General features: G+C 42.0%; 1 long non-coding RNA gene across 3 annotated transcripts in view; it reads right to left on the bottom strand.

Annotated features, from left to right (window-relative positions):
* LOC311604897 overlaps window positions 1-12,968 on the bottom strand; it is a 29,236-nt gene extending 16,268 nt beyond the window's left edge. The window contains exons 1-3 of one of the 3 annotated variants that reach the window (XR_014781730.1): window positions 12,215-12,968; window positions 2,269-2,364; window positions 2,052-2,171 (exon numbers count right to left, since the gene is read on the bottom strand). This is a non-coding gene — a long non-coding RNA (uncharacterized lncRNA). The remainder of the gene's footprint in view (window positions 1-2,051; window positions 2,172-2,268; window positions 2,365-12,214) is intronic. The other 2 variants (XR_014781731.1, XR_014781732.1) reach the window with 2 other exon arrangements.
* Between the last annotated feature and the right edge of the window lie 600 nt (window positions 12,969-13,568).

Below are 13,568 nucleotides of genomic sequence, written 5' to 3'. Positions count from 1 at the left end.
CTCCTTTGTAAATTTGCTATATGTCTAAATTTTTGTTTTCATCTGTATCCCCCAGTATAAGCACAGGTTCAAGACTAGCACACACAGTATGATATTCTAGAAATGAAAGTGTGGAGTAATCTGGTAGATTCCATGACCTGGGACTCTTCTTCCTCCTTCCTTCAGCATGGGAAATACCTGCATGGTAACAGTTCTTTGGGACATACCGCCAACTGTGATGTCATTAGTCCACTTGGACTAAGTTCCTAAGTTCCTCACATTTCTTAGGTCGTGACAATAAAGGGAGACTGTGGTCACAGCTTCAAAAATATAGGGTCCCATATTTGTTGCCACTCTACTCAAAATAGCAAGGAAAAGGAAATAACTTAAATATTCTTTACCTGATGGATGAATAACCAAAAGATGCTACATATATAAAATATAATACTATTCAGCCGTAAAAAATATATATCAGAAATGAAATCACAAAATTTGCAGGTTAAGTGAATGGACCTGGAAAATAGTGTATTATGTAAGTTAACCCAAGAGCCATAGACTATATAAAAAAAAAAAAAACCCCAACTACCATGTATGAAAAACCTGCTTTCAAGTTGTTTGTGAGGCAAGTCCAAGAAACTCCAAAGAACTATAGCCAACTGAGGAAAGCTGGGAATGGGTGAGGTGGTCTTCTGCAGGGAAGAGCACATCAATTGTTTGTTCATGTTACCTACATATGTATGGAATGGCCTGAAAGCAGATGCAATCTGGACATGATAAGCCTTACTACAAGCCACTAGTGCCCAGTATCAAATACAAATACAAAGGAGAGAGAGAGAGAGAGAGAGAGAGAGAGAGAGAGAGAGAGAGAGAGAGAGAGAGAGAAAGAGAGACAGAGACAGAGACAGAGACAGAGACAGAGACAGACAGACAGACAGACAGACAGACAGAGACAGAGACAGAGACAGAGACGGACAGACAAAGAAGAAAAGAGGCAAATTTAGATGCATGCATATAACATCTATTCAGGACCTTTCATTGTACAGTTGACCTACACTTAGAATATATCATTTTTAAAGTTTTTTTTATAGTTTTTGAGATTATAATTACATCTATCCCTTCCCTTTCCTTTCTCCAAACCCTCAAAAACACCCTTCCTCTTTCTCCTTCAATTTTGTGACTTCTTTATATATTAATTTTTATTCTATAATTATATATTATATACATATATATGTATATATGTATGTATTATATACATACATAAATATATACATATGTATTCCTAAATATAACTTGGTCAGTCTGCATTATTTTACTAGAATGTCTGTTTTTAGAGCACTGGAACATCAAGTTGATGTGCTGTCCCTGAGGAAGACTATTTCTGTTCTCAGCTTTCTGAATTGGCTATAGTTCTTTCTGTAGGGTTGAGGCCTTGTGGGATTTTCTCTGTCCAGTTCAGCATGTCCATAAATATACATATATAGCCTTAATGATCATTCTTTGTCTTTTCCTAAAGTCCTTTCTCCAGTAGCCAAAGACCCTCTAACAAAACAGAACTGACAGACGTGAGAAACTTTGATTTGGGTTGTTGGGCAAGGCTGTCAAAGAAGCTTCCAAAATGTACAGACTACTGATATTGCCCTTGGTTACCTTCAAGAGATGGAAGGTAAGACACATACACTTCAGAAATAGGGCCCAGAAATATCTCACCTGAAATTGATCTAAATGCCCCTCAGAGAGGACTAGCTTTTATGGTGTCAGAAGATACCAAACAAGCTTCAAATGGAGAAAGGCAAGCAACAGTCTTGCAATGCTGTAGACAGGTTTTAAGTAAAGGGAGTTGGTTCTTCTTAATGGATTGGGTATATAACATAGCAAGCCAAGATTCCAGTGTCAAACATTGATTTTAAAATAAACAGGGCTATGAAGACTCTACCACACCTACCGTTCTGTCCATTCTGGACAGGTGCTTGAGAGTAACAGCAAAGGGATGTCTGTAAACACAGTGGGCCCTGTGTGCCTCAGAGAGTGCTCAAAACCACCCAGACCACCAACCGCCAGCCCCGAATCCTAACCTGGTGGAGAATAGGTCAAGAGACGGCGTGGTCACTTCAAACTGTTTGCACTCCCTCATTTGAATGAGCTGTAAATAATCAATATATTTCTATTAGGTTCCTCTGGCTTAAGATGTGTGCCTGTTATGAAAAAGAAGGACAAAACATAACACCAGCCACAAAAATACATAGCCTCATACTTCCTTAGTTGAGACTGCACTGAGTTTAATGATCATACCTCCATAATTTAGAGTCTTAACGATCAGCAAACACTCCTGCTACTTCTGTGTTTTCTGCTGAAAGGATGGGACCTGGACAGCTCTGTGGGACATTCCTTCAATAAGCAAAGGCAAAGACAGTCCTTAGAATTAGAACATTACAAATCCTGCATATCTTTTATTCTGAGAACGCAGTAGCATTCAAGGTGCCAGCAGTCATTTTTGAAAAAAACAATACTGGCATTCTTCATGCTTGTAACTGGACCCCGAAACCAAGGGGCCTCTGTGCTGTGAACTCTAAGGCCTATGGCCTGGAAAGCAAGATGAAGAAGGGACTCCTGGTAACAGAACAAGGACAAAACACAGGAATCTATAGTAGCTAGAGGAGGAAAAACATGCTAAGCCCTATGTCATCCACCGGGTGCTTACCATGTGTCTATTATAGGATGAATAGCTTAAATAATAAGAGAGGTAGGCAGAGTCCAAAGCGATGGCATCAAATATATTTGAAAAGAAAAACGAAGGAAAGGGCTCTTTTCTAAAAGGCACTAGATAAAGTGCCCATTTTTACTTATCGGCTTCTTTCAAAATATTCAATCACACCTAGCAATTGGCAGTGAGTACAAAAAGGCTTTGGCTCACATGCTGTTCCATTCACTTCCCTGGGGTTGGTGGCCATTTGTAGCCACTGGCAATGGCAAGGAAAATGCCCCAGGGAGACCAGAGACATTCAGCAGCACCCGACCCCTCCTGCTGCCACACCTCTGCCATGAATGCGCCTAGCCTTGCTGGAAAGAAAGGGTCTCAAAAAGCATCAAAGCAGCATTTTTCTAACATTTCTCTTAGACAACCAGAGGATTTCTTTTCATTAAGATGAACTATAAAGGCAAGCTAAAATACCAAATATCAAACTCAACTGTTTCCAGGATGTTTTTCATTTAATAAGCTTCTCAACTGAGAACATATCACTCAGGATAGGACACACATTTTCTGAAACCCCCACAAAACAATAATACTTATTTTTGCTTTTAGAGCAATATCTATTCTTGTTATTTTTTGTTGTTGTTCTGTTTTCTTCCTTTCACCTCCATGTAGCACTCTTGTGTACATAAAAATGTAGATTGAGTAGTTTCTGATCTCTGGAAAAGGCACTGAAATGTGTTTATTTTCTCATCTGACTGATTCTGTGACTAAGGACAGGGTCCTGTCTCTTTAAGTCACTTACTATGACTGCTAGAATAGATTCGATCTCATCATTAATTTATATTCACTATTAATGGCTTATCAAAAGTCCAAGTGACATGTGTAACATGAATGATTAGGATATACATGTAGAATAGGCAAATTTATGGCAGCCATTAATTCCACAACTATTTGAGCACAAAAAAACATACAGAAGGCTCTATTGGGTATTAGAGAAAGGCACAGTTTTCTAGCCTGGGGTATGTACAGTCTCATGGAAAGGAACACACTTTTTAGCAGTGGTTCTGTTGTAGAGGGCAGCCTAAGCCACATTTGAGAACTATAAACAATTCAAAGAAAGCAGGCCTGAGAGCAGCAGAGAAGTCAGGTGATTGGCAGGCAGCAACCACACTTTTTTAAAAACTCACTAAGCACAAAGTCAGTTCAAGACTGAAGAACGCTAGCAGGCTGTGTTCTTCCAAAGCCACTAGAACAGGGTAAGTTTTCTGGAGGAGATAAGCCTGAAGCAGCATTTAAAAAGAATGAAAATATAGCGTTATGGCAATAATGGGTGCCTCCCCCCAACCAAACCTCCACCTTTGTGTGTTTCCATCTGTCTTTGGTGTTACAAACAGTCCAAAAAAATTAAAAATAAAATAAAAGTTAGTGTGTTTAGAGCACTCTTGGAAGAGAATTAGAAAAAAAAAAAAACCATGTCAATGTGTAAAAACTCAGAGGGAAAGCAGTGAGGGTGAGCACACAGTTCCTTCTGGGATGTTGGGTACCCCGATATTTACCCTGCTCTTCTGTGCACTTTCTTCTTGGTGTTATTTTGGACTTCACAAAATAAATACTCTAGATGACCCTTCCATGAAAGAGTGGGGCTCTCAAGTATCCAACAAGATCTCAAAGCCTAGTATCAGATCACACACTCTGAAGCAGAATCATTCTTAGTTATCAAAGCAAGAGCTGTAACAAAAGCAGCAGCCACCATATTTGACTGAGCACTCATGAGGGGCCATACAGCTTCCTATTCATGCCCATGGGACTCCTGGACTTACTATCATTGTTCTTAGGTTATGAAAAGGATGCTCCAGCTTAGAGGAAAAATGCTTTAAAGTAACTCAATTCCCACAGCTTATGGGTATAGAATATATGTATATAAATATACATATATACATTTAAACACAGGTTCTCCTTATGCACAGACCCATGTCTTGATCTCCATCCCACTTACGGCCTCTACTGCCATCTACAAACACAGCAGACCAATATAAACATCACAAAAGGGAATACCAAGAGAAAAGCTTAAATGGAGCAAGAAGGATGAAGGCATAGGACCCTACTGCAAGGTAATTGCTACCTAATATAAAAAGGACAAAGATGTGAGAGAAAGGATAAACCAGACAGTGGTGACTAAGATACCGTCACCCCTTATACAAAGTTACATACGTGATAAGTTTGCAGTCTTGATATGCTAAACAGAAAATCCCAGGAATGAAAAAGTCTTGAGTTTTGAGGCTAGTTAAAGCCAGACACATGCTTGCTGCACAGGCATCAGGACCTGAGCTTGAATCCATAATCCACAGAAGAAGCTGGACATGGTGGCACATAGATGACAGCACTGTATTCCCAGCAGTATGGAGGCAGAGAGAGGAGGAGCCCAGGAACTTGCCAGCCAACTAATCTTGCTCAGCTGGTGGGCTCCAGGCTCAATGAGAGATCTTGCCTCCGCAAAATAAAGTAGAGAACGATTTAAAAAAGAAAACACTTCACATCAACCTCTGGCCTTCAGACGTGTGTGCCTACGTCATCAACATACACCACACACACAGAGAAATCATATTTTTAAGTAATTTCCACTGTAGCTTATTATATAAGTTATCAGGAATCTTTGCCGCAGAGTTCTTACATTGCCAGATTTATAAATTAAGCTGTGGTGCATGTATATACAGATATGGAGCTACGGAGGAAAGTGCAGCATAGACCAACCTCTGCACATCCTGTGGTTTCACTCATCACTTGGGTCTTTAGATCGCATGTCTCTAGGGATGAGGACCAGTTAGTCCAATACAATATTTATACAGACTCCACAGTAGTACACAGACGACAGCATGATGCTATGGCTGTGCTGCAGTCATTTTATTTTTAATTATGTGTCTATGTGTGTCTGTGTTGTGGATATGTGCATATATGAAGCAGCTGCCCATGGCGTCCTGAAGACGGTTGTCAGATCTGCTGAGCTGGAATCCCATGTTATGTGTCCTCCTACATGAGAGCTAGGAACTGAGAGAAAGTCCGCTTAAGGAACAATGCACCCTCTAAGTTACTGAGCCATCTCTTCAGAGCCCTGCAGGGTCATTATTTGCTGTGTTTTGGATATCTTGCCAGCTCTTCAAATACAGAGTACGAGGTCTCTTTGCTGCTGGCAAGCAACACCAGAGGGTATTTTGCAAGGTTAAAAAAAAAAAGTCAGTTTCTTCTTTCCTCTTGAAAAATATCATCTTAAAAAATAGTAATCAGCTTTATGTTAATCCTAGAGTTTCAATCCTTGACTTTCAAGATAAATTGTGCCATCTCATTCCTGTTATCACTGAGAAACTAGTCACCTAGTTGACTAGCAATGAGTTCAGAATATACATCATACTGACCCGTCTTTTCTTATTTTTGGTGACCTTCCCAAATCTTGTTCCTTTTAAACATATTATGAGGAGTATGTATGTCATGTCTGTCATATCTTCAGATATAGATAAATAATATACCTGTGTCAATAGTGCAGAGAACAAATCCTGCCCGTTATCTGTGTCTGTAAATAAAGTTTTATTGAAAGGTGGGCAAGTTCCTTCATTTACATATTGTCTATTGCTACTTTTTAGCTCTATCAGGCAAGTTGAGTAATTGCATAGAGATCAGGAAGCCCATAAAACCTAATAATATGGACCTTCATTACTAAGTATGTCCAGAAGTAGCCAACTACATTATACATCTATGAAAATTTCCCTCTGAACTGCCACCAATTTACTCATTTTTAACCAACTGGATAACCATTAATCTGCTCATTCCTTCATCAATCAACCAACTTCTCTACACCTAGCACAAGGACAAAATAGGGATGAGAAATTTGGGAGAAACAGACAAACAGAACAGTGCATGATGGTACATTAAGAAGACAAAGAGGTAACAAAGAAGACAGGATGGTGTAAGGCTGAGGGGCAAATAGGATCTCAGTGAGAACACAGTTTCAGCAGTTAAGATTGCTGAAATACTATTAGCTATTTAAATAATGGCGTTGAAAACCCCTGGGCTGCAGTATGCTAACATGACTTCACAAAGACATAGCCTGACTGTTGAACAGGATCAAGTGTTGAGATCGTTTGAAAAACTGTACCTGCTTGGTAAGATCAGAAGGGCTGATGACCTCCAAGCAGTAGGTGGTAAAGCCACCAGGCTTTTTCTGGAAGTAGAGGAATTAGGTGATGTCAGAGTTTGGACAGAGTATTTGAAGAACGTGTTTTATTTGGCATCTAATTGGACTCAGTGACCCCAAGAACCAACTGTCTTATTCCCCCCCCAAAAGTTCACTGCTCTATGTTGAGCTTTAGAAGGAGAAAAGTGGGTTTCATGTGTGAGCAGAAAAAAAATGCTCACTTAATAAATAATCAATGTAATGAGTGAGTGAGCTTGTTCCTTTGGCGGGCTGATCAATGGCAAAGGATGAAGCGAATACTATTGACACACACTAAGCGAATGTCTAGGAGTTGAGTTTAACCCAAGTTAAGTAAGCATAAATTACATTTAAAAATATGTTCTTTTTGTCTTTGTTGACACACCAAATTCTTACCTCTTTAGTAATGGTTGAAAACCAAAGGGGAAAAAAGTTTAACAACCTAAATATCCAAGTAAGATTATAGTGAACAATTCAGTATGGCCAATTTATTTTTTCATTAACCATCATTCACTGTGAGTATTACATACCTGGACACAGGCTATAGGCTCCATAAATTAGGCATCTGTGCATTAAAGAATGTTAATTTAAAATATGATCTTACTCTTGAGGTTTTAAAATTGACATTTTACTTCTATACCTTCGCATTTAAATATTTAAATACTTTATATCAACTTAAGCAAAATGAATATGGTAGAAGAAAGGCCAAAATGTTCATTTATTAAAACAATATTATAAAAATGCATCATTTTGAAAGAAAGAACACACAAGGATATTTTATATTCAGCAAAAATAAATTGATGTTTTATTAAATTATTAAAGATTGTTGTATCATTGGAGCCCCTCATGATTAATGCTATTGTGAGGACTCTCCAAACTAGTGAGACACAATCCATCCCATATCAGCTAAGCTGTATTTACATGCTAAAATGGAAACAACCCTTAATGGATTTTTTAAGAGGATGATCAATGGCTTTCTGGGTTAGATACCACTAAATTATTTTTTGCTTGTTTTCACTACATTGTCTGTATCTACATCATTCTGAATATTTTTTAAAACCTAAGTGAAAAGAAAATCCACAACTAAATATCCACTTGACTCTTTACACATGGCCAAGAAATCCAGGGGGACACGTTGACCATACTCGTTTTTTCCTCTCCAGTACTTAAGTTCCTCGGTACCTTGTTTACTTGTAAACTCACAGTACTTTCTTACAAAAATTAATCTCAAATAAAAAAGTCAGGATAATAACTACTTTTAGCATAAACACCAAAGATAGCATATAATTAAGATGAGGAAAAATTTCAAAGTATTCTTGAATACACATTGCCCTAATTTTTCTCTAGATGGACTTTCAGATGATCTTAAAATAACCTATTAAAAATCCTCTTCTTGTAAAGATCTATTGAAACTGCAGACACTTGGGGATGCTAAAGAAGGGGAAATGGGTCATGCTGTACAATGTGAGTTCACTGTACACTTAGTGTCTATGTCAGTACCATGGAAAAACAGTCTCCAGACTGATTCTGCAGCTACACTTTCTTTTGCAGACAAAAAAAAAAAAAAACAGTGCTTTTTGTACACTGGGAAACAAAAGGGTGAGGTGGGGGCAGTTAAATTCTATCCCTGAGCATAAACATCAGACTGAGCTTTTCAGAAGATAAAAGTAGCCCAGAAAAATGAAAAAGGTACATATATATGTGTACATATACATCTACATATTCTAACTCTGGACTCTTGTCTATCTTATTTTAAACAAGCCAGCAACTGCAATCTTCAATCTGTTTGGATAGAAAAGAACTTATGTAAATGTTTTGCTCAAGCCCAAAAGGGAAAGGGAGTATAAAATACACAGTGTATAAAAGATGCATGCCCAACACCAAAACAGCTTGCTACACAGGGGACCAAAAAATAAAAAAAAGTAAAATAACCCATCTGCCTTTCTGCTAGGCACACCCTGCAGTCCTGAAGCTTGAATGTCTTCCCTTCTGCAGCATGGTTTCAATGACCCCCACCCCCAGCAGTAAGAGATTAGCCAAAATTCATAACTGTTCTGCTCTCCTCCGCCCCTCACTCGTAGAGGTGAAGGGCAGAAGGAAGAAAGAGAAGTGGAAGGTCAGAGAACAAATGGAAGCAAACAAACAAAAATCTCTATTTTTGTACTCTTTCTCTGCACTTGAGAAAGAAAGAGAAAAAAAAAAAAAAAACCTAGGCAGATCAATCTGTACAACGCTAAACCAAATCTCTTTAATTCCAGTCAGCTTTTACCATTCAGCCGCTGAGTTCTCTGTGTGTGGAAAAATTCATGTTAATTCCCCCAGCAACAGCCTCCGCCTATCAGGAGACTTTGTGTGCCGTGCAGCTGCCTGCCAGAATAACTCTATGTAGGTCAGGCCTGTATTTCTAAAAATGCTACGGTCTAGTAACCCCACTGTCCCCGTCTGTCTGCCCTGCCCCATAATAACCTCAATTGCTTGGTGACACAATGACATACTATCCTGTTAGAGCGCAATCACATCATGCTACCTTATTCTGCACGAGCACGGCTGGGTGAAGGACCCTCCGAGGGGCAGCATTAATCAGCCAGCCATTCATGTCCACCAGCATTTCACTCTAGAAATGGGGACTGCATTAATGACCAGCTGTTTGAACTAACACAAACAAAATAATGTCTTCCACCCTGTTGGGTGCAGAGAATACAGCATTCTGATCTGGCAGGTTCCACTCCTTGACTAAATCAAAGATGTAAATTAACTGGGCTCAGACAACATAGGCGTTTGGCAACCTTTAAAGTGAGGATATTTAAATTATATTACATGCGATTCAAAAGGCTATTGATTTAATATATCTGACTCTCCTTGCCTACAATTTTCCCTAATCCACTTTTTAAAAATGTGGAAAGTGCATACGTGGGTAACATAATACACATGTGCACGTTGCCCGGGGACCCAACTGCAGAGGCTGAACAAAAACTGACTTCACTTTGGGCAGAGAAACAAAGCCGGTCAGGAGTAATTGTGCAGCAGGAACACAAATACAAATACTAAATGCACGCTGCGAAGGAGCACTGAAAACAAATACTAGTAAACAGCCGGGGCCTGCCGGCCAATCAGCTCCTCCCACCAGCTCTTCCTGGAGGCTGCAGAGAGCTCCAGCACCCCCAGACACCAGAGACGAGGGAGAGAAGTGAAGGTGCCCTTCAACTCTCAATAACAGTGGTAGGATACCCTCCCCCCAGGATCACTAGCAGGATGCTGCTTGACTTCAAGACAACAAAAGCTTCTTCAAGGTCTAAATTAAGAACACCAAAACAACCCAGAAGCCACAGTCAATATTTAATTCTATGGTAGAGATTTTAGAATCTAATGAGGGCACATGTACTCGAGTGTACTTTTAGCTTTCCTCCACTGACATGCACTAACGTAAACAAAAGTAATGGGCGTATAAAGGGACCGGAGCCCAACAGTGCAATATGGAGCTGTTTGGGATGGTATCTGACAGTGACAGAGCTGGGTCCGCATGCTTATGGGGGGGGGTCATTGCTTCATGTACTAAACGCATTCCCTCTGACACGCTGACCGTTCTGCCGGAAGTTAGGCAGAATCCAGCCAGTGAGATGTACGCCCCATCCGTACTTGATTTTCCAACAGAAAATGCCTTCATGCATCTGCCCTTGTTTGAACTACGCTTGATAACTTAGTTATGATTGCCTTCTGCAACTCTGTGGCACACATCACAGTTATTCTTGGAGAGATACAGTCTCTGACGCAACCACGAACCGCTAATTACAAGCTGCTGACAATTCTGCTGGTCCCTGCAGCTTTGAAGTTCTGCTTTGTCTTATGGCTCTTTCACCGGGCCCCCATCCCCTACCCTCGCTCTTCTCTGTTTCCCTTCACAGCCTTTCTGAATTCCCTCTAGCACAACTTGGAGAAAGAAGGACGAATTATCAGACTTGCCTGGTTTCTTTCCTCGCCCCCACCACACCCGGGCTCTCTCCCCTCGGTAGATCTACAGTTTGGAAGTACAGTAATAAGATCCCGTCTCGGCCCCACCCTCAGGAATGCACCAACAGCTGGCCAAACAAAATCCAGCACACAGAGCCGCTTTGTAGAATTCCTAACAAACAGTGGGTGGACAGGCCAGACAGGCGTCCCAGAGGAGCCCCCATGACAACTGGGAGAGCTGCTTGTTCCCAGCTCAGAGCTCAGTCCACCCAAGCGTCACCCTTATCAATCTACAAGCTTCTAGTACCCCGCCCAGCCCTGGCAGAGGCTGTGGAGAGTCCTTCCGTCCGTCCGTCCGTTCCCCCTCCCCCTCCCCCCCTCCCCCGGCGCCCCCAGCCACCTCCTACAGCAGCAAGCCGGCTGCAAGCTTTCTTCACACTGCCATCAGCCAGGCTCTGCCTCATGTCACACACCCCTGGAAGCTCGCAGCTACCACACACACACCCCCCCCCCCAGTCCCATGATCAGCAGCACCTGTACTTCGCCATTTAGCCGGAAGCAGGGAGTACCTTCCCTCTTCCTTAAAGAATTTCCTTTATTAAGCATCCTAGCATTCGAAAGCATGTAACTCTAAAACTGTTATTCATCTCCACTGAACGCCTTAGATTCTGAAGCCTGTGGTATCCAGCTGGCCTCAGAGTCATCTGGGATACATTTACTTTGATTAAATCGATCACATTTCTATTTAAGGGACAGAATTTTTTTTTTCCGCCATAGTGAATACAGCTGTATTTACAGGGTTCTGTAGGAGAAGAAGAAAACAAAACTGCAACGCTGAGCACTCAGAACTTCAAGGAGTTAAAACTGAAGGGGCTTGCTCTGCCATTAAAAAGAAAAGTCTACAAGCAGCTGCTCTGGCCAAGCTTTCTGGCTAGCCAGGAAATGGGTGTTGAGGGGGAGTTGAAAATACTGGCTGTAATCAAGCCGAACCCAGCAAAGTGACTCTCTCTCTCTCTCTCTCTCTCTCTCTCTCTCTCTCTCTCTCTCTCTCTCTCTCTCTCTCTCTCTTCTCTCATATGTGTGTGTTACACACTCTCTTCCATGTCTCTACAGGCATGCACATGCAGTTAAACCCATGCCGCAAGGCTACTGTTTTCTCTGGGGACACTGTATAGTCACCCAACCCATCGGTTTCTTCCTTGACGGTACCAGGGACATCACACTGCAATTTCCAGTTCTTCCATGCATGTGCTGGCGTATAGACTATGCCATCCTCCCTTAGACTAAGACTCCAGAGCCAGCAGCAGCCAATCTCACACAGTCGGCATCTCCTCTTCTTTTCCCTTCGCTTTTCTCCAGCTTTGCCCTGCCAAGGCGGACGCAGCAGGTACCTGGTTCATCCGTGTTCAGTTCCACTCTCTGGGAAAATGCCACTACATCCAGGCCTGGCTTGTCCCCTCAGACTAATCCAAGAGAACAGCCGGAGCTAGAGCTGGAGCTGGGTTGCATGAGGCAGGGGCTACGGCTGCGGCTGCCCTCGCCCTATATGCATTGCCTTGGTAGGCATTGATGTATAGTATTCCTAGATTTCCCCTTTCCAGTCCTTTGCATGCCCCTAGCATCCCGCCCCCCAGTCTTCTGCAACTTCACCCTGTCTTCCAAGACCCCCATCCAGCTGTGAAGAGACCCTGGCCAGAACTTGTGGTAGGTCCTTCTTCCGCAGGGCGCAGACAAACGATTCCGGGCTTCTGGGTGTACGGTGGGCCATCTCAGGCGAGAGTCTGCAGGAACCACGCAGGTGAGGCAGGCGAAGCTAGGTGTACCCACAGTGATGCAGCCCTGGAGCTGTGAAGAAGACAGTCTGGCTTCAGAATTTCAAAAAAAGAAAAAAGAAAAAAAGAAAAAGAAAACAGCGCAGCCTGGACGCCTGCGGGGGTGGAAAAAAAAATACAGACACAACCAGAAAACAGCAACTGCTAAAATCAAATTTCAAAACAAAAATAGGAATACAGAGATCAGCATACTTCATGCGACTTTTATTTCTAACGTTTTCTTGGTTTATTGGCCTCCCCACCCCCTCCAAAAAACTCCCCAGTCCCTGAACACCCGTCTGTCCACGAGTGCCGAGTCTCAAATGCGGTTGCTCCACAGTGCCGCAGACCTACATCACATGAGGAAGCACATGACGAGCCAGAGTCGGCTGCTGCTGTGGTCAACTGTTCCGCCGAGGCAGAAGGGGGGTAGGAGGCAGTGCCCCTCTCACGCTGCCAGGAAGAAATTTCCTTAAAAGAACAATGGGAGGGCGGCATCTCAGAAGAAATGCTCTAGCAACGTGGACTTTCCCATATGCACACTGATGGAGAGGGACCGTGGGTACTTGAAGACAAGCGAAGGATGCTGTACCGCAGACACAAGCTGGATGGCAGCAATATTATTTCTTGTGTGTACTCGTCAAAGCTGATTCCGTTGAAGTGGATTCCTGAAAAGCACATACCATGTCTTCCGAGCATGATCAGGCTTGGAAAACCAATTCTATTATCTCTCCTTGCAATCTGTATCTGAACCTGCGTTGTGAATAATTTATTTTTAGACTAATAAGAGGCTTGCCAAGACTGCACCCTTTCTATGGCAAGTGGTGCACGCAGTATTCACACACGAGGGAAAACCTTGTCCCTTTGTAGGATGAAGAGAGGAGACAGTTTTTGTTGTTGAAATAAATAAATAAATAAATTGCGCTTTCTTATT

This window comes from Acomys minous, assembly GCF_964271855.1.
Source record: "Acomys minous genome assembly, chromosome: 9".
Taxonomy (NCBI): domain Eukaryota; kingdom Metazoa; phylum Chordata; class Mammalia; order Rodentia; family Muridae; genus Acomys; species Acomys minous.
This window is presented reverse-complemented; position numbering and strand designations above follow the sequence as displayed.